Genomic DNA, 21,646 nt, shown 5'->3' on the forward strand with positions numbered 1-21,646 from the left:
AACTGATGAAGGGACCACGTAACTGAAAATGCCTTTCTCCTTCATTTTAAGCAGAGAACCTATCTGTTCCGGAAGAGTCCCTCTGGCTCTTTCTTTTTCATGTGTATTGTGGATAAATTCATTTTGTGCTTTTATTTCTGGGTCTTGCTTTGGCCTTTGAGGCAATAAAGATTGACAAAAATAAATAGCCTTTTTAGTAAGTATCTCTTGTGCTAGTGATCTATTTTAAAATGCTCTATTACTTCAGTTGAGGCTAGAGTTTCCCTTGTGCACAAATAGATACTTGAAAACAGTAATCGCATTTCATCAATTTTAAATGATAGGCTTTCCAGCAGGGTCCTGGAACCCAACTTTTAGAAAAAATTACTGGTTAAAGAAAATTAACATAGCAACCTGTTCAAGTGTGTGGGCTCTGTGATTAGCTGATATGTTATGGGAGTCACTGCAGCAGGGCCCCGTCAGGATTTAATGGTCAGTTCCTCGTGTGACTCTATGTGAGAAAAAACCTCTTCACATCGTTCACATTAAAGGATCCTGGACTCTGAAAAATAAGTCTTTTTTGCTGGAGATAACTTTTACTTTCTTCGGCATCTTGATTCCATTCTTTTATCTGGAAAGTGGTCTCTGTCACTCTTGGCTGGTACCAATGCTTTTGTTGAGTTTATAGGTGGCATAACACCCTTTCTTCCCGCCCCGCCCCCCTTCTTTTGTCTCAGAACTTTCTTTTCTCTTGGAGATTTTGGTTTTCTCCTTAGGCTGTGATTTTTTATCTTCAAAGTTGTGAAATAATTTGACTCAATTGTTATGTTTGTTTTTTGCCCTTGTGTTCAGCTGCTAGATCCTGGGGCATTGTAATAAACATCCTCTTGGCTGTGAAATGGAAAGATGTCTAACTAATGATGTTCATTTATTTACTCATTTATTTTTGATTCATTTTTGCCTAGGAAACCAGAAAGGAAAATCTGAATTCTGATACATGTTAGGGTATTGTAATGAACAATAACACCTCTTATTTGTTTAACACTTACCATGTGCCTAACACTACTCATTTTTTTGTAAATGTGTTAAAGTCCTCAGGGCCATTCTGTGAGGTAGGTGCTATTATTATCTGCATTCCATTGTTGAGGAAATTGAGGCTTTAAGCAGTTAGACAACCCGCTGAAGGCTATATAGTAGTGAATGATAAAGCTGAGACTCAAACACAGGTTTTTTTGACCAGTCTGGGTTCTTAACCACTATACCAGAATGTTCTTTGGCATTTCAAATCATTTGTAAGCAATGCTTCCAAGAATGTTTTAAAACCAAAAAACCATAGCAAAAGAGCTACTTACTTTGTGGTGAAGTAGAAAGAGTATTGGGATAGGAGTCAAAAGGTTGTGTCCTTACTAGCTGAGCAAGTCCCCAGGCAGGTCCTCAAGTCTTTCTCTAGCTCCTCCTTTGGCCTTTGTTTTCCCATTTGTAAAAGCACCAATCTTCTAGCATCCTAAAAAAAAAAAAAAAAAAAAAAAAAATCGACTTCCTCTTTAATTTCCCCTTTTCTAAGACAGATGAAACCTGCCGCTCCCATGTCATTTGTGACAGTTAAGGCTGGTATCGGATGAGTCATTTGGCACAGGGCTACTTGTCCTGAAAAAGAAGGAAAAAGCAATGATTAAATGCCCTCCCCTCCACCTCAGCAGAGAGCAAAGCTAAGCATAATGACTCAAATTCAAAGCCTAGAAAATCTTGGCGGAAACAGGGTGGATATGTTCTGTCTCCAATTTTCTCTGTATATCCATCGTTGACCATAGAAATGTGGGTGAATGTGTGGCTCATCATGTAATCATCAGCTCAAACTTGCTCAAGCTGTTGTCGAGTAATAATGCTATCAAGTTGTCTCTGTCCAGTCAGAAATGAGACCTAGCCATAGAGAAGACTTGCTAACTTTCTCAAACATGTATCATTATCACATAGCTTTTGTCTACCCTATGTGTTATGGGCTGAATTGTGTTCTCTTCAAATTCATATTTTGATGTCCGAATCCCAATTTGTTACTGCCTTTGGGAAACAGGGCCTTTAAAGAGGTAATTAAGGTAAAATGAAGTCCTATGGGCTCTACTGCAGTGTGACCAGTGTCCTTATAAGAAGAGATTGGGACACACAAATACAGATGAAGGCATGAATGACCATGTAAGGGCACAGGGAGAAAGTGGCCATCAGCAAGCCAAGGAGAGAAGACTCAGAAGAAAACAAACCTGTTAACACCTTACTCCTTGGACTACTAGCCTCCAGACTGTGAGACAATAACGTTCTGTTGCTGAAGCCACCCAATCTGTGGTATTTTGTTATGGCAGCACTAGCAAACTAATACAGGATATTTTAAATCCAGGACTGTTTTTAAGGTTTCTCCTTTACTTCTCAGAATATCTTCACCTTTATGTTTTTCTTTCTTTCCTCCTTTGCTTGAGTTCAATTTTCTTACCCTAATAAGTCATACTTAGGTATCAAGCTTCATCCATGAACTGGGGTACAGACATTTCACAGATGTTAACAGTGTTTGAAGAATACTTAGTGTTAGGTTACTCTTGACTGGTACTCTGAATATAGCTTACATTTCTACACCTATGTGAAATCCTTGACGCTGACTCACCTGTGTGTGTCACTTCTTAAGCAGATTATTTAATTTTACAACTAATATAATAAAACACTGAACTATGTACAATTGAGTTCTCATCCCTCACCCATAGCCCAGGAGTGTTTCCATTTTTTCTTACTTCCTATCTCGGTAAGATGGCAGCAGCAGTGCCATCCATCTAGACTCAGATTCTCAGTCTAAGAACTTAGGGAGTCCTTGTTCTTTCTTTTCCTTACCTCACACGTGCAACTCCTTATCCGCTTCTATTCATCCATCCTTTAAAATATCTAATGGGAAAGTATTTGTCATATTAAATTATAATATTAAATTTTAATGAAAAATATCCATATGGACTCATGAATTAAAAATATACATGCATACAGGCACCACTATCTGTCCATCCTGGTTTTGTCTACTAGAAGAATATAGAAGCAATGATACCCCTTGAACAATAAATACATCTAGATCCACATTTTGGTTTCCATCGTTACCTACTAAAAAGAACAATGATCTTTGGAGAAATCACTAATTCTAGTTGTTGAGCAGGGAAACTATAAGGTGAACTTAGGATATCTTGTTATCCTAGGAACTAAGGAAATGCTCAGTGATTTATGGGGGCATGTTAAAGGGACACAAGAGCTAGTTTTAAAGGGTTTCCACTAGACACATTTGGACAATTTGAAGATGACTGTAGTTAACTGCAAAACATTGAAAATATAAAAATCCATGAGTGTATAGTGATACCCAAGAAGTAATGGAAAGAAGAAGAAAAACATTTACATCATTAGAAGTAACAAATCCTTACTCTGAAATTGATAGTAAAAGGGAAAGAACTAAACATTTACTTTGTCTTTTTAGGAGAAATATGTATATCATCATCCTAGTTGGTGAGGGAATCTTACCTTTAGAAAAAAGAATGCTGTAGAAGAAGTGATATTTGAAAGTCACTATTTTGCAACCCCCAATGAAATAATATTTCAGAACAGGATAGTCACACAATGACAAAGTATCATCACACAGGTGACTTGCCAATTGCAAAGGAGCAATCTGGTGGGTCACTAATTTGGCTATACCAATAATATGGGATAGCCTTGAATTGTATTCCTTTTGATGTGATCACTCACAGACTGATTCTATCTGTGATGCAGATGAAATTCACAAAATCATTTATGAACTATTCTTGCCAAAAGTGTTAAACTCAATCTAATTAAGCCTTTAGACCTAACTTCAAATATATAGGAATTACAGGAAATCAAAGAACAATGAAATTACAGGAAACCTACAGACCTACAGAGGAACCCGTAAAGTGAGATATTCTATAAGACAACTTTTTTGGATTCTTCCAAAAGTCATTATCATCAGGGGAGAGAGAGTAAGAAGACCTAACAACCAAATACAATATATGAACCTTGATTGACTCTTGGCTTGATAAAAACAGCTAAACATTTTGGGGACAATTGGAGAAAATTTCCATATGAGTTATATATTAAATGACATGATATGTGATATTAAAAAACTAATATTAGTTTTCTTAGATGTGATAATGATATTGTGGTGATATACAAGAAAACTCTTATTTTTAGGTGATGCATATTTGAGTTATTTAGGTGTGAAGTGTCATGATATCTATGACTTTCTTTTAAAATACATACACACACACCTACACACACGCACACACACACACATATATATATACATATATACACGTATATGTGCATACTGTTATCATTTTGCCATATTTGCTTTATTTTTACACACACATGTATACGTGTATACATGTATATGTGTATATGTATGTATATATGTGTGTGTGTGTACGTATATATATGTATATATGTGTGTGTGTGTGTGTGTAAAAATAAAGCAAATATGGCAAAATGATAACAGTTGTTAAGTTGATGTTGAATCTGGGTAGCGGTTGGTATTCATTGTACTATTCTTTCAATTTTTCTAGATGTTTAAACATTTTTATAAACAGTTTGGGAACATGTTTAAACCTCAGCTCCTTTTATGCCTCTGCCCCTTGCCTCCGTCTTCCTCACCACTCTTCCTACTGCAAGTCTTCATCATGTCTTTCCTGAACTATTGTGGTGGCCTCCTGAGTAGTGCCATAATTCAGTCTAAATGCCTCCAAGTTATCTGCCAAAGAGAGTCTCCTAAAAATCAGCTTTCACTAATTTCCTACCCTGTTTCACTCTCCCCCATCACCCACATGGTAAAGTCTGAAAACACTTGGCAAGCAAGATTCCAGACTTCTCATACCACATTCTCATTCAAGGCATTTTCCTGCCACCTCATAGCCTGTGCTCTGTCAGGGGTCACAACCACAAATGCCCATAGGGAGGGCTGGGAATAACACAATAGAGAGTGTGGGGTTTGGGGTGGGCTAGGGAGAAGAATCTCCCTCTAAAGGAGGTAGCTATTATTCAAGATCAGTTGAATGTGGGCCCAGTGTTGCTAAATCTTTGTGTTTCCAGTAAGTCAAAAATAAAGGTTTGTGCACAAATTCTCCCCATTTTAAACATGGACAAGTAGTTTTTTTAAAAAACATTCTGCAGACTTAAAAAAAAAAAAAAAAATTGTGGGCTGCCGGGCATGACTCCTGCATGACTGAATGCTCACTTTTTGGCATCGACCTCTGTTATTCTTCCTTCTCCTTTGTCTAGAATACTTTCTCCATCCTTTGTCATCGAAATCCTGTGTATCTTCCAAAACCCAGCAAGCAAGGCCATTCACCTTCCCTCACTCCCCCAGGCAGAGCCACTGCTCCTTCTGTAGAGTGACCTTTTGTACAAACCACCATTCTAGGACTTGTAATAGAATTACATATTTGATTGTCTGTCTTCTTCCACTGGGTTCTGAACCCTCATGATTAAGAGCCACGTTTTACTTATTGTCTCCCTAGTGCTGCTCCTGGAGTCCTATATATTTCAGCATCTGATGAGCATCTTTTGGTTGAGTTGCCTCTTAAAAGTAATGCTGTAGAAGAATTTAGGACATAGCTTCTACAGCATCCAGTTGGAAATGTACTTAAGAATGTCTATGAATCAATAAAAGAAAAATTATTGTTATATCCCAAGTAAGGCTGTCTTCTGAGATCATTTGTCTATTGCAGGAAATCAGGTAAACACATTTAGTTTTTTTAAAAAAATTCTGAAAACAGGATCCTTTCTGACTTTTTAACCCAAGAGAATGATAATAGGGTTTTAAGGGTTGCCTTTCAAAGGCAATCTTGGCTAAGATCAGGCCAATGAGTCTAGGCAGCTTTGGTAACCTATAAATGCTCCAAACCTGCTCGAATTCTTGTAAGAACTGAGTGGTGAGGTGTGTGCTGAATCAAGTCACCGCCTCTTCTTGGGGACATCAATTTTTATCAGTGCCCTACATACCCAATTCTCTCCTTCTTGTCTCTTTCATGGCTTTCTTTCCTGCAATGCTTGCTTACTTTTATTCAGCATTCCTTTCAAAATCCAGCTGAAAACTTACTTCTTCCAAGGAGTCTCTGATAAGTGCCCCCAGCCTTAATTGTTCCATTATGTTATATTCTCCATTTATTCTTTATGTTGGGTATGTCATATTCCACTGTAGACTATATAATTAGAATAATTATGTTAAGAATAATATAGTAAGAGTCATTTGAAGACCATTGTTAAAATAATAGCTTCCTAGACTCTTCCCTGGAGATTCTGATTTGGGGGACCAGGCATGGAGATAAGTACAGGTAATTTGTATTTTTAACAATGGCCACAGCTAATTCTTAACATCAGGCAACTTTAGGAAGCATTAGCCTCATCTTTATAAGGTTGGATTTGGAGTCAGACTGTTCAGGATTTCAGGCTGGGCTTTTAGCCTTGTAGCTCTGTGCAACATTAGACAAGTTACCGTGTCCAACAGCCATGTATTTTTAATCCACAAAATGGGAATGATAATCATTATTATAGTCCTGTTCTGGAAGAATCAAATGATTCATGTAGAACATTAGCACAGTGCCTGGAACATTCTAAGAGCTCAGTAAATATTGACAATTATGGTTATATTTGCTTTTAATTTGCCTGGTTATGTAAATAGGAGTCAAGGTTTGGATGATGGTTTCTTTGGTTCTTCTGTAACACTGTGGTGATTTAGGGCAGGGTGACCCAGAAGATTTTATACTAGCCAAAGACTGTTGTCAAGAGCCTGCCAATTTTTATTGCCCCAGCAAGGTATCACCCTTTGTTCTCCAATTTTACCTGTCATCTCCATTAAATTATAGAAAGGTCTTTGAGGCCATTGACCTTGTCATCTACTTTTATCACATAGTAGATCCAGATCCTGCACGATGGGCTATCAACAGAGAGAATTATCTAATAGAACACACACTTATTTCCTGGAATTATAGAACCATCATTTCTTATGTTACAACAGCTCCTAGTATGTCTTGGGGTCTTCTACCCCTGCTCCTTTATGAATAGTCCCTACACAGCAGCCAAAGTGATCACTTAATAGTGTGATCACAGAATGTCATTCCCTTTTGAAATTTCCCAGTACTTCCCACTGTAGTTAGAATAAAATCCAAACTCCTTACTGTAGCTTTGAAAACACTACTCGACCTGGGCTGGGTTTTCTGTCTGACCTCATTTCCTGTCATTCATTACCTGGGTTATTACATCCCTATAAATTTGCTGTCCCCCTGCCTGGACTGTCTTTTTCCCTAGATCTCCATGTCACTCAGCTGAGATGTCACTTTCTCAGAGACCTTCCTGTACCTCCCTATCCAATATTTTTCCTCTCATTAGTTTCTGTCCCATTATCCTGCTTTATTTTCTTCAGATCACTCACTACTATCTGATATTGTACTTACTAGTAACTGCTATTATTTGTTTATTGTAGCCTCTGTGAGATCAGGCATCTTGTCTATCTTATATTTTTAGCACCGGGGACAGAACCTGGTACATTTCATGTTCTCAGTATATATTTGGCAAATCAATTAGTGAGACCTAAAGAACATCTATAGAGTTCAGTAGACTTCAACTTTTTAAAGCAGAGGACTCGTACCAAAGCATAATATTTGGTTTTAAATTATTAATCTGTGTGTTTATTTAGTTCTTTCCTGACAAGCAATAGGATTCTATACACACAGCAAGTTCTAGCAAATACTTAGCAGTTTAATGAATCTTTGTTCAACAAGAGCTACCACCAGGGGGAAATCAGTCCTCTGACCAGTAGCTGTAGATGGTGAGAAAATCTGGCTGGAGGAGAAACAGGCCCAACCTCAGGGGACAAGGGCAGGCAGGAGGCCCTGAGTGTTCTGGCAGCCCAGCTCCTCCAGGGCTTCCCCTCAGCTCTGCAGAGAGAAGCAGTAGGAAGCAGGAGAGGTAGGGCCATCATTTGGAGCATCCAGAGGAGAAGCAACAAGATAGGGCTCTTTAATGCCAGCCTGGACTGCGGAGAAAAGCTGGAGCAGCCCTGGGCCAGTGGCAACAGCACTGAAGAAAATATGGCAGCAGTGGTGGTACCAAAAGGACAATATCTCAGAGAGGTACTGACCTGTGAGGCTGCCTCCCACCAGGATTAAGCCATAAAGGATTGGGAAGGAGGCAATGAATGCAAGTGGCAGTGAGGAAGGCACTTGACCCCTCACCCTTTCCCAGGTGACAGGAAAGGATTCAGGTACTTAGCATTCCAATAGTTAAGTATGTGTGATCTCTGACAGAACTATTGGTTTTGTTGTTATTTGGGTTTTATTTATCTTTCAGTATCATCTTCAGGGATTAAACATATGCAGAGATGACAGAAATGTTAGGGTTAACAAGCAAGGACTTTAAAATAGTTTTATAAATATGTTTAAGGATTTAAAAGAAAATAAAGACTCAACTGAATAGAGGAAAAGTCTCACTAGAGAAATGGAAACTATAAAAGAAAACTAACTAGAAATTCTAGAACTGAAAGTTATCTGAAATGAAAAAATATCACTAGATGAGCTTAACAGTAAATTGCATTCTAGAGACAGAAAAAAAATTGTGAACTTAAAGACAGCAATATAAATTATCCAAACTGAAGCACATATAGAGAAAAAAGACTAGAAATAAATGAGCAGAGTCTCATTGACTTGTAGGGTAATATGAGGTGGCCTAACATCTATGAAACTGGAGTCTCAGAAGGAGAGGAGAGGGTGACTGGGATAAAACATAGATAGATAGATAGATAGGTAGATAGATAGATAGATAGATAGATAGATAGATATAGATATATCAAGAAAAAGCTGGAAAAAATCCAAATTTGATGAAAAATATTAACCCGTGAGTTTTATAAGCTCAATGAGCTATAAGGAGGATAGAAATAAAGAAAACCCCTTCTAGGTACATCATAGTCAAATATCTAAAACCAAGGACCAAAGAGAAACATCTTAATAGCAGCCAGAGCGGGGGAAAAACTCCTTCTGCACAAGAAAGGGAACAATATCTGACTTTTCCACAAGCCAGAAGACAATGCAATAACATCTTTAAAGTGCTGAAAGGAATAAAACCTGTTAACCTGGAATTAGAAACCTAGTGAAAAGATCCTTGAAAAATGAAGGGAATAATAACAGTGAGAGCAAGAGCAAGAAAGAAAAAAAAAAGGAAGTAAAGGGAAAGAAGGAGGGAGGAAGAATGAATGAAAAAGAAAAACATTGCCAAATACAAGCTGAGGGAATTTGTCAACAGTAGGCATGTACTTTAAGAAATGTTAATGTCTTCAGGGTGAAGGAGGTGATACCAGATGGAAACTCAGATCAATGTGGAAAATGAAGAGTGTTGGAAATAGTAAATATGTGGATCAATAGAAATTTCTTTTTTCCTTGCCTATTATTGAATGAGTGTCACTCTTAATTATACAGCTAAGTTCTTAGTGGACATTGCAGTTGTCTGGGAATCAGGAAATCTAGGGCCTGGTTCATTTCTATGACCTTAAGTAAGTTGCTTAATCTCTTACCTTGCTTGGATCATGAATCAAGTGGAATTCCAATACTTGATATTTTTCTCTTTTTCGTAAGCATGCAATAAATAATTCCTTTTATCCCTGCGAAACACCTCCAAAGGGCTATCTACCCATTGCTTCTCAAATTTAGTGTGCATATGAATTACCTGGGAATCTTATTAAATTCAACTACAATTGATAAACTCATTGTGGTATTGGTAAAAGGACAGACAAATAGGTCAATGCTATAGAATAGAAATATATTCTTTTTTCCCCTTTTACTTCTAACCTGTTATTCTTTATACTTATACCTTATATTTAAAGCTTTTCTTTTACAAACTGTACATCTCTATATAAACAGAGGTGTTTATATACATCTGTCTTATAAACTCATTTTTGTCTTTTTATTCACTTTTATAATCTCTGCCTTTTAATTGGAGTGGTTAGTCTAATTATATTTAATATCATTGTGGATGTTGAGCTTATATCTGCCATCTTGCTATTTGCTCCCTTTCATCTGTTTGTTTTGTCCCATCTGTTTTTATATCCCTTTGTTTCCTTCTTCCTCCTTTTGGATTTGCTGAGAATTTTTAAGTATTCTACTTTATCTCCTCTATTGGCCTAAAAGCTGTACGTCTTTGTTTTATTTTTTGGTGGCTGATCCTTAACAGAGTCTACTATGATTTCACATTATATCACTACACATGTAGTATAACAAACTCATGAAAGAATACTTCTTGTTCCCCACCTTGTCCTTTGCACTATTGTTACATGTCATACTCCTTCATATGTGAAAGCCCCACAGTTGTTACTGTTTTTGATTTACATAGTCAATCATCTTTTAAAGAAATTAAATAATGTCAGTATTAGAGCAGTCCTGGGAAACCTTCTAAGTTTACTCTCTGCTTGCTGTATTTTCCAAATGTGGTGTGTAAAGTCCTCTACAGCCCCTACCCGCTGGGTTCAGGTGAAGCAACCCTTCAGTGAAGTCACCTCTGCTGACTTCTGAGGGTCTGTTCCTCAGAATCTCTTCAAAATTCACAGTAGGAAAAGAGGACAGCAGGGTGCTTAAGAGGAGGGTGAATACTGACCAGGAGATGGGGAGAATAAAACCCCATTAAGTCTGTATCTTAAAATCTCATTAATCTTCACTTTTTATGAAGTATAATTTGAAGAGAGATATTTCTTTTCAGAAAGCATGTTGTGAGGCACTTGGGGGTTAGTTAGTTCACCCAGTGGGGGATGCTGAAAATCATACTTGAATTGTCAGTAATTCCAGAAAGCAAAATTCAGGTACTAAAGAGTGAGTCGGTAATTGAAGTCCCTGGGCAAAGAAAGATCTTTGCTTCTTCCCAAGGTCATCTGGTATGAGAGTAAGAGGGTTTGAAGAAAATGTGTCATTGATGATTTAATAATATTTGACGTGAGAGATTACATTTCTCTAATTTCATTTTTTTTACATAGAAAACCCAGACTGCCTTAAACCTGCTAGTGATATATGTGGGTTAAAATTGCATTGAACAACATTGCGTACACTTTCTAATCACCTCAACCTTTTTTGAGTACTGTGTATCTCCATTAAAATATATATTTACATTATGCTTTAGATTTATATTTCCTTTTGACACTCTCATGTTTTGTAAGAATAGAAATCTTGTCTAAGTCTTCTCTTTAATGGGAATAGAAACCTTGCTAACATCTGAATCATGCTGAGCATAAAAAAGAAAAGTGGGGCCATCTCCACACTCAGTCCCCTTTCCTGGCATAGAATGACAGAGTATTGATGTAAAAAGGACTGCTCTTTTTTTTTAATATTCAAAGTGTTACTAAGTGCCGTGGTCCTTCATCTTTGGAAATACTGTGGCTTTCAGAGTCACTGGCTGTGTGTCATATTCCAGCAGAGAGCACAATACATCAGCTGTCGATTTTCTTTGTATTCTCAGTGTTGTTCGTGGCTGTTTCTTTACATAATGGGCTGTATGACACCCTTCATTTTAAAAAAGCCCTTATGTGGGGCGCCTGGGTGGCTCAGTCGGTTAAGCGTCCGACTTCAGCTCAGGTCACGATCTCGTGGTCCATGAGTTCGAGCCCCGCGTCAGGCTCTGGGCTGATGGCTCAGAGCCTGGAGCCTGGAGCCTGCTTCCGATTCTGTGTCTTCCTCTCTCTCTGCCCCTCCCCCATTCATGCTCTGTCTCTCTCTGTCTCAAAGATAAATAAACGTTAAAAAAATTTTTTTTTTAAATAAAATAAAAATAAAAAAGCCCTTATGTTTATGATTACTGTGTCAAGTTATTGGGTCTGTGGCTGGCTTTGCACAGTCACCGGCTTGAGCTCACAGGAAAGTGGGCATAGTTGTCAGTGCCATGATGCTGTTCTGTTAGATTAAATAAAATGTAGAAACTGGTGGTATCCAAAAAACTTCTGGTAAAAGCAGTATCTTGGCAGCAGGGAGCTCCTGGGTGGCTCAGTCAGTTGAGCATCCAGCTCTTGATTTCGGCTCAGGTCACGATCTCCTGGTTTGTGGGATCGAACCCTTCATCGGGCTGACAGCATGGAGCTGCCTTGGGATTCTCTCTCTCCTTCTTTCTCTGCCCCTCCCCCCTCTCAAAATACATAAACATTAAAACAAATTTTCTTATTTGAATTAATGAAGAAGGAAATATATGCTGTGAATAATGACTGTTAAATAGCCTTGGTTTTTCTGTAAGGAATGTCCTCAATGTTAGCACCTGCAGTAGGATAGCGTGTGTCATATTAGTTTTATAATATTAGTATTTGTACAGAATGATGGCAGGAAGACAAAGTGAGATTTATTCCTTACCGGTTATTATTGGCTGATGATACTCCTGTGAAGGCTTATGGTATTAGGTGAAATCATGTGAAATCATTGTTTATGTAGGCAATTTTATATGGCTTTAGGAAATAAGAAGCATTTTAATTAGTTTTCTCCATATCATTGTGAGTCTGCCGCAAATATTTTAAACGAATACATATATTTAAACTTGAAGGCAAGATTTCTTTGTTCTCACTCTTGCTGTGTTTTTACTCTTTGTCAGTGCCTTCTTGCTCTCCAGGAAATGGAGACTCTGTATACAGAAAATCTGACATTTGCCATTCTGCAGCCCTCTTGAGAGGTAAACAAGTAAAAATACGAATATTACTTACTCAGTTGTGGGTTAAAGCCATCTTTAGATCCTTCTAACAATAATTTAAACTTCTGGCAGTTCCTTTATGAATTCTTTTTTCTGTAGAAAAGACAATTTCATCATAGGAATATATTACAAGTATTAAGATATCTTTCCCCTCCCCCCTGCTCCCATATTTCTCCATTTTCAGTTTTACCTGTACAAAACAGGAGCTCTGGTAGCCTCTGCTGAGACTTTTCGGTAGAAAATGCTTTGAAAAAGAAAAGAAAAGAAAAGAGAGAAGCAGCTATTTTGAAGACTGACTTTCTAAAATTATACTTAGGTAAGCTAAATTTCCGATGTCATCCCTTATAGCTGAAAGTACACACATTTGATTTAATCATGTTAATCAAAATGTATTTGCATTCAAGTGCTCTTATATATCAGTGCTTCTGGATGGATTTAAATTATATTGACAGAAAACATCCATTTCCTCACGTTTTCAAATACCAAGCAGGTTTCAGAACCTTGGTCTACAGCATGGTTGTTTTGGGGGAAAAAAATGTAATTCAGCCAAAGCTGATCTTGTTTTTCCTTTATTCTTTAAGCCAGAAGCAATTACTTTTCATTTCAGGATTAAGCGGCTGTAACATTGCCATTCGTCGCCGAGGCTCCTGGTTTCAGCACGTCTCCTTGGTTCCCAGCCAGTCCTGGGTGTTCAGGTAGCAGCTGTGGCTGGGAGTGCCTCTCCAGCCCGCATTCCTTGGCTATGAATTCTGCAGCCCTGTTTATCTGATGAAGACCTCCCCATAGCGAGTTGCTCATGACACTGTCACACAGACCTTAATGGATGATATGGAAAGATACTGAATTTTTTTCCTCCAGGAATGCCAGCCAGTCCTGAATGCCAACCAGTCCCTTCACTTTGGCTGATCACTGCAGAGGCCTGGTGCTGAGGTCTGATGAGACCTGTTCCACATAAACCAAATTCTAACAGGATGCCTGCAAGTCCTCTCTATGAGGCTGTCACGCAAGCCTGTTCAGAGAATTTTCGGCAATTACACTTGCTCAGACATTGATTCTCACTTCTCTGCACTAATTATTTACTTCAATTTCTACTTTCAATCTATAAATGTTAGCACTGTCAGCACTCACAGACCTGTCTTCTTTTTCTTGAAACCATGACTTTACTTGGGATAGCTTGGGATGCTTTAGAGCATGGCTTTCTCACTATGTCATGTGTCTTCATTTTGCTTTCCCAAACCAGACTGTAAACTCCCTGAGAGAGGAGACTGTGAAAAGTGGTAATATCTTATATAGACAGATACACAACAAATAACAAGAACAACATTTGGACAAAAAGACCGTTGTTGCTCTTAGTAGTTGAGAAAATTTGCCTTAACATGTTCAGAAGACTCTCGATCGGCTGCTACAACATACGTCTCTTCTCCTTTCCCCTGCCTGCCCTCTGCTGGAACTGCTAATGAGCAATAAGAGGGCCAAAGCAGGACGTGGTGTGGGAAACATGGGAAAATAGGGGCTTGTCTGACTGAAAAGCAAGTTGAAAAACTGTGATTTGTCAATTCGCAACCTAGATCTTTGAAGCTCCTCCTTACTTGCCTTTGGGCAGCTAGCAGTCTCATTACAAGACCCTTTATTAGTTCAGCTGTGCGTGGGAATGTGATTCTACCTAATGGCATGAGATGGACCAAATGACCTTGTATGTCTTCCACTCTTCTTTGCTTGTTTCACCTCTCTGTCTTGCAGTCATCCAATAGATGGCAGATAGCTGAGCCAGATAGTGCCCCGTCCCAAACATAAATGCCCTCCTGTTTGCCAAACCCTCAAAACCTTCACCACCTTCACATATAACAGGCTTTTACGAGGATCTAGCAAGACTGCCGCTTCGGTAATGCAATGCCGAAGGTAAGCTTGAAACTCTAGACTGGTTTCCTGTTTCGAAGGGCAGCAGGATGTGACAGCTGCGGAGGCAGCCCATTTGCCCTTGGAGAGAAGCAGGAGTGTCTGATCACTAGATGACCTCTCCCTCCTGCTGGCTCAGGGATGGTGTGAGCAGTCCTACTCTCCCTCCTGCCCTTGGTCAGATGGCGAGATTTTATGAAAAAAGGGAGGAAAACATGTTTTTTTGCTTTTGTTTTATTATTAAAAGAGGCACTCTCTGAAGAGGCAGAATCCATTAGCTGAATCCATTTCAGTGTCTATGGTTAATTAATTTAGGCAGCTTTAATCCACTTTTATTATGTAGCCTTTAAGAGCAATTCTGGTAAATGTCCATCCCATAAATACTAGCACTACTTTATATGTATGATACCCTTTTTTGGAAGGGTGAATCTGAATTATTATCCAGATATTAATTTGCACACAACTCTGTCTAGACAATGCAAAAATGATTCCTCATAGTTTGAACATTGTTCAATACATTTTGAAGTGGGGAAAATGGCTCAGATATGAGACTTCGCATTTTAAGTCAGTGAATAAGTCAGTCTGTTTGCTTCCCGAAACATAACTCTGAAAATCAGTCTTATCATACTATGAACTGAATAATTGATTTCTGCATTTCATTCTGTAAATTAAACACTAGACTTTGAATTACTAGAAGAAATAGCACAGTTAGCCAATAAGGCTTTCTTATAAAATGACAGCATTTTAATTTAGTGTATGCATTAGCATTTATTCATGGCTAAGATTTCATCAATCAATTTTCCGTTTAAAAAAGATGTCTTTGAAAACAACAGTAGAGAAATGCTGAGTTCCAAAAGCAATGTTGTGAAAGGCAGCAGCTCTAGCATTTTGGGCACGTGTTTAACTTAATTATAGTCAATAATTATGTAGCTCCAAGCATAAACCCACATTTTAAAAATTTATTTATTTTGAGGGGGGGCGGTGGTGGAGAGAGAGAATCCCAAGGAGGCTCTGCTCTCTCAGCACAGAGCCCAACGCAGGGCTCCCTCTCATGAACCGTGAGATCATGTCCTGAGCTGAAATCAAGAGTCAGACACTCAACCAACTGAACCACCCAGGCGCCCCTAAACCCACATATTTTTTTAAGTTTATTTATTTATTTTGAGAGAGAGGAGAGTGCAGGCAGGGGAGGGACAGAGAGGGAGGGAGAGAGAGAATCCCAAGCAGGCTCTGTGCTGGAGCACAGAGCCTGACACAGGGCTTGATCTATAAACCCCAAGGTCATGACCTGAGCCAAAACCAAGAGTCACAGGCTTAACCGATTGAGCCACCCAGGTGCCCCTAAACCCCCATTTTTTAAACATCTAACTTATGAACTGACTTTCTTGGAATGTCAGAGTTTATAAAAGAAAATAGTTAAAGTTTAATGAGAGGTGTGTTGTATTTGTTCAAAATTATAACAATGTCTGACATTATTTTAAAATATTTATTTTGCTACTTTCTATGCTACTTTTGGTTTTTAAATTTGTTTACAGTAGTACATCAATAGTTGGCTTCAGATTAAATGAATATTAGTACTTTTTGATAATTTTATTATTTGCTTTTTGAAAATATTTTAAACTGAAAGTGACTTCAACATAGAAGCTTTAAGAATTCCTACCACCAGTTAAATACTAATTTTAAATCATTTATTCATTTCATTCATTCAACCAAATTGTATTTAACACATAACAGGACTGACTTATCCATATGCAAGATAGGCATAGCACCTGCAACCCACAGGACTTTTAGGGGCCCATGCAAATGTTTTAACTTCCTTTAAAATCAGGAGGAAAAAAAAAAAGAAATTTTAGGTCAAAGAAAATGTTTAAATATATAGAACTAATCTATTCATCTTTTTTTACCAATATGGTCATAAAATACAATTTTCAATATTTTTTATGGTGGAAGAAGTTCATGCAGGCTAACATTCCCAGGACCCACAGAAGTACTATTGCAACCTGTGCCAAATTCTACCTATACTAGATTCTAGAGATAAAAAGATGAGTAAGACACAATTTCTATGCCCAAAGCGGCATAGTCTAATGAAGAAAATGGGCATATAGCAGACAGTTCATAAAATGGTTTCCTTGAATTTGTTTGAAATAGTTGTTATAGCTTGAGGAACACAGGCATTTTTCTACAAAATGTCATTTAACATGTAGCCCTGGTCTTAACCTTCTTTCAGTTAACTTATACAAAAATAGGATTTGCATACTTCAATGATACATAGACACCATGGCTATATGTTTGTTTCTTTTAAACACTAGTGATATTACCATCTGGATCTGTAAGCGAAAATATTCATATTTTACTAGCAACTTCATTAACAGGGCCACGAAGGAAATGCCAGGTCCTCCATATTGATGGTTCAGTGAAGAAATTAGAAATGTCTCCCTAGCATAGCAAAGCTAACTTAGCTTATATCTTTTAGAGTTTTATTGAGGCTTCAAAAATGGAGCCGAATCTTGGCTATACTTTCTGTCTTCATAAAATGTCTCATTTATATAAGATTCAGCTTTTATTTTTTCAATTACTATTTCTAATGCCATAATTGGAGTAGTCAGAATGTTCTAAGCCTAAATCTTCCTTGCTAATATTTGGGCCCACTTCCACATTTTTTTGTTGCCAATTGGAGAACGATTTTTGATCACTTTTTATTTTTAGGGCAATTTTACCTGCATTATCTTATTATACACATGCAAATGCTTTTTGAATAAGTAGGGCATCATAGGACATTGGAAAGAGCACAGACTCTGACAGACCTGGCTATGGATCAGAATTCTGTCACTCAAGCTATATGACCTTGGTCAATTCATTTCACCTCATTGAATCTCAGCTTCCCCGTCTGTAAAATGGGGATTGTTATGCATGTGTTACAAAGTTGCATTAGGAACTAGACTAATGTATGTTAAGCATTAGGCCAGTACTTGGAATATAGTGGATGCTAGATAAGTAGCTGCTATTATTATTTTCCATGTTTTACAGATTAGGAAGCTGAAACACAGACATATTAAATGGCCTTGGCCAGCTTTGGGGGGATAAGGTTCCCAGTTATTATCGGAAAATTGCAGCCTGACTTTTGATCAAGCCTCACTGAGAATGAGGTTGTAGGACACACAAAAAAGTTCAGAAGCAAAAAGTGTAGAAAAATCAGTAACACCAAAGCAAGCAAATAATCAACATGTATTTATTGAGCACCTTGTAAGCATATGGTATTCTGTGCACAAGTTGGGGTACTTTGGATTGCAAATGGCCAAATCCCAACTTGCACACACAAAAAGGAAAACTTATTGGCTGGTGTAACCCAAACACAGGTTGTAGGGAACTGATCATAGAGATGTCTGCATTCAATGTCAGAAACACTTTTAGGGCTTATGCTCTCTATTTCTGACAAGAGTTTCTATTTCTATTTCTGACAAGGTTATCTTTGCAGATAGCTGTCTCTATACCATGGGGAACATGGCTTCCAATAACTTTGGTCTCTCATCTTTTCCTAGAAGCTCTTCTACCAGCAAAGAAAGAGGATTTCTTCCCATTTGGCTCCAGCCTGGAAACAATCCCAAGAATGACTTGTATTGGACCAATGGAGGTTGCATACTCCCTCCCAAACCGCACACCAAGCCAGGAAGATGGGGTAATATGATTGGTCCAATCAAGAGTTCATGTTGACCCTTATCATTAAGGTGTTGGTTTTATTTTTTTCTCTTCATGGAAGGGAGTTCATTGGAGCAAGCAAAGATAGTAACCTTTATCTTATATGAGATGTAATAAAGAAATTAATATTTTAATGGTAGAGTTGGTTTAAAGAGCCAAAAGACTAGAATCTCAGGATGTCTAGCTAAGATACTACAGGGCCCAGGTGGACATGTCATGTGGATTTTTCAGCCAAAAAGGGAAACTTACCATATTTTTGCCTCCCAACGTATTAGCTCATAGAGTACAGACTTAAATTTATTTCTTAACATGCATGTCTTTTAATGGAGAAAGTTACAGACACTTGGGTACTATCTTAGAAAAAGCAGAACTCTTAGGGGCATGTGGGTGGCTCAGTCATTTAAGTGACTGACTCCTAATTGATTCTGGCTCCTATTGATTTTGGCTTAGGTCATGATCTCACAGTTGTGAGACTGAGCCCTGATTTGGGCTCTGCAATGAGCATGGAGCCTGCTTGGGATATTCTCTCTCTCTCTCTCTCTCTCTCTCTCTCTCTCTCTCTCTCCCTCCCTCCCTCCCTCTCTCCCTCCCTCCCTCCCTCTCTCTCAAATACATAAATAAACTAGAAAGAAAAGAAAAGAAAAAGCACAACTCTCTAGAGGGTGGCTGGAGGCTGGACCACAGACTGACTTCCTGTCCTTTGAAAAAGTCCTGGGGGAAATGCATTATTCTAACAGCTTGCTTAATGCTTTTGCTTCCTGTGGAGAGGGGTTGGGGGTAGGAACTCAAAGCAGACTTATAAATTGAGTTCTATAGTGGAGGGACTTCTCCAAAACTCTCAGCTGGGTTTATTTAAGACACTGAACTGTTCGCTCTTGGCTCCAGTATTTCGGTGTCCACTCACTATTTGGTTCATAGGAGAACATGGTATTATATTAGAGATATGGGGAGATCATGACTGGGGGAGGAGACTGTTTTGACTTTTTATGCCAAAATCAACATTCCCCGCTCATGTCACAGGAGCCCCAGAGCCTCCTGTCATCCGGGCTCTCCATTCAAGGTTGCCTTGATTACTTTCAAGGCTTTAGTCATGAATCTTTCTTAACTATTTTTACCTCAAAATAGTGTCTTTAACAACTCACTGTTGCTTTTTTCTGTGTCAAAATTAGAAGTATCCCAACTGTTTTCCGGCACCAAATTCTTTCCTCTTTCACCTCCCTGGGAAACTAACTCCATCCATTATGCCAACTTCTGTTTACATCTTCGATTACCCCTTTGCTGCACCTTTCTCCACACATCTACCTACAGGACTGTCCCCTTGAGATATCATCAAAAGAGATAATGAATGTGGATGTACTCTATGACTGTAAAGTGTAATATAAATATGGAATAACATCATTATCCTATCTTTCTTAACAGTCATCTCAAAAAATTATCAATGTAATGTATTTCTTGACTTTACTTTCTCCCTATCAACTCATTACTTAATGTCTTAAAATCTGATGTGTCGTAATGTGTTGAGGATGGGAGGGCGGGGGCAGGTGTCCACATCTTTGAGTCTTCTTCCAGTATGTGGCACATTTGACTCTGCCCTCCTCTTTCAGTGTCTGTAACTCACTGCTTTGGTTCACCTCTCTGAGTACTCTTCTCTCTCCTTTAATGCCCGTCTTTTTCCTTCCTCTGAATGGGAGTTGTCTCTATCATTCTGTTCTTGCTCCTACTTACCCTGCCCCCTCTCTTTTGTTCTCATAAATACTTGTTAAAACAAATCTTATCTCTGTCTCTTCCCTTCATCCTGTTAAATGCCCACTGTAATTTTAACCTACATATCTCACTAGCCCCAAACATGAGGTATATAAAATAAACTCTTACCCCATCCTAAATATCTTCCACCCTATCTCAGCCAACACTGTTACTTTTTAGTCACCTAGGCTTGAAACCTTGGTTCCTGTTTTGATTCCTTGCTCTCTTATCCCTGAATCCAATTTAAGCTATATTTTAAGAACATATTATTCTGTTCACCTGTCTTCACTCTGTCTCTGCCTTCTGCCTTCTCTTTCTTCAGGCAGTGATAGTTCAAGCTGCTGGGATAGCACACCGTCTTATTTTGCTTTTGGTAAGGTTGTCCAGAAGTATTTTGTGGCCATACTTTTTTTCTCTTCCTCATTCTGGATTCTTTCCCTTTTATGAACTGAATAACCATTTGAACTTTATTCATAAAGATCACTAAATCTTTTTCTACACTAATACCTTTCTCAAAACCTAAATATATACTAACATGTTTAGAATGGCCTGTATAACATGTCTAGTTAAGAACAGGTGTAAGCTGACCATTGTTTATAAGCATTGACATGAAAAAAATACATTTCATAGCTATGTGTTTTATATAATTTGACATCTTCAAATATAGTCAGTAACTTCATATTAGGATATCATTTCAACCATATTTGATTTAGAAAGCTAAAGTTTGGAAGATCTAATGATGGGCTAGTAAATGTATATTAAACATATTGCTTAAGTTTTTATACATTTCTAGCAATCATCAGCATATAATTCCAGTTTATGTGTAAACTCATCAGAAATATCACTTCAATCTCTAGGACTCGTGTCCTCTTATTTTATTTCTGCATATCCTATTAATAAGGAATGATTAAGGACAGCTTTAGTTTTCTCAGTTTCAACCTTAAAGATGTATATGGTAACAATAGCATACTGTGTAACTGTTAAAAAAAAATCGAGAAGCTCCTTATGTGTTTATATGGAAAGATCTCTGTTATAAACTGGGTGTGTCTCCCCATCCCCCCAATTCCTGTGTTGTTGAAGCTTTAAACCTGAATGTTATGGTGTTTGGGGAGTAATTGGGGTTAGATAAGGTCATAAAGATGGGATCGCATCAGGGTGGGATCACTGTTTTTATAATAACAGACACTGGAAGACATACTGTTTCTCTCTCCCTAGTGAGGACACAGTGAGAAGGTGGCCATTGGCAAGCCAGGGAGACAGCTCTCACCAGAACCCAACCATACTGCCACCCTGACCTCAGATTTCCAGTCTCCAGAACTGTGAGAAAATAAACTTCTGTTGTTTAAGCCGCATAATCTATGGGTTTTCTTATGGTCGCCCAAGTTTATTAATACAATCTCCAAGATTTATTTGTAGGTAGGGAAAAAAGGGTGCCAAAAGAGTGTACTGTTGGGATGAAAAAAAAGAAAAGAGTCTATACTTGTACTGGTTTGTATATCCATTCTAAACGTCCTGGGAATAAATGAGAAACTAATAATGTTGTTTACTTCTTTGTGGGGCTGTAGGAACTTGACAGAGGACGGGGTGGAAAGGAACCTTTGCTGTATAT

At 38.2% G+C, this 21,646-nt stretch overlaps 1 protein-coding gene across 13 annotated transcripts in view; it reads left to right on the top strand.

Moving 5' to 3' along the window:
* DDAH1 (dimethylarginine dimethylaminohydrolase 1) overlaps positions 1–21,646 on the top strand; it is a 242,429-nt gene that overhangs the window by 63,556 nt on the left and 157,227 nt on the right. For 7 of the 13 annotated variants that reach the window (XM_078451734.2, XM_078451737.2, XM_060626383.3 and 4 more), the window contains 4 exons: positions 12,887–13,018; positions 13,310–13,397; positions 18,138–18,274; positions 21,253–21,356. The gene's annotated coding sequence lies outside the window, so the exon portion shown is untranslated. Of the gene's footprint in view, positions 1–12,886; positions 13,019–13,309; positions 13,398–13,427; positions 14,602–18,137; positions 18,324–20,359; positions 20,411–21,252; positions 21,357–21,646 lie in introns of those variants that run through there. The other 6 variants (XM_078451740.2, XM_078451739.2, XM_060626386.3 and 3 more) reach the window with 6 other exon arrangements.

Source organism: Panthera onca, chromosome C1, assembly GCF_046562875.1.
Source record: "Panthera onca isolate mPanOnc1 chromosome C1, mPanOnc1 haplotype 2, whole genome shotgun sequence".
NCBI lineage: Eukaryota > Metazoa > Chordata > Mammalia > Carnivora > Felidae > Panthera > Panthera onca.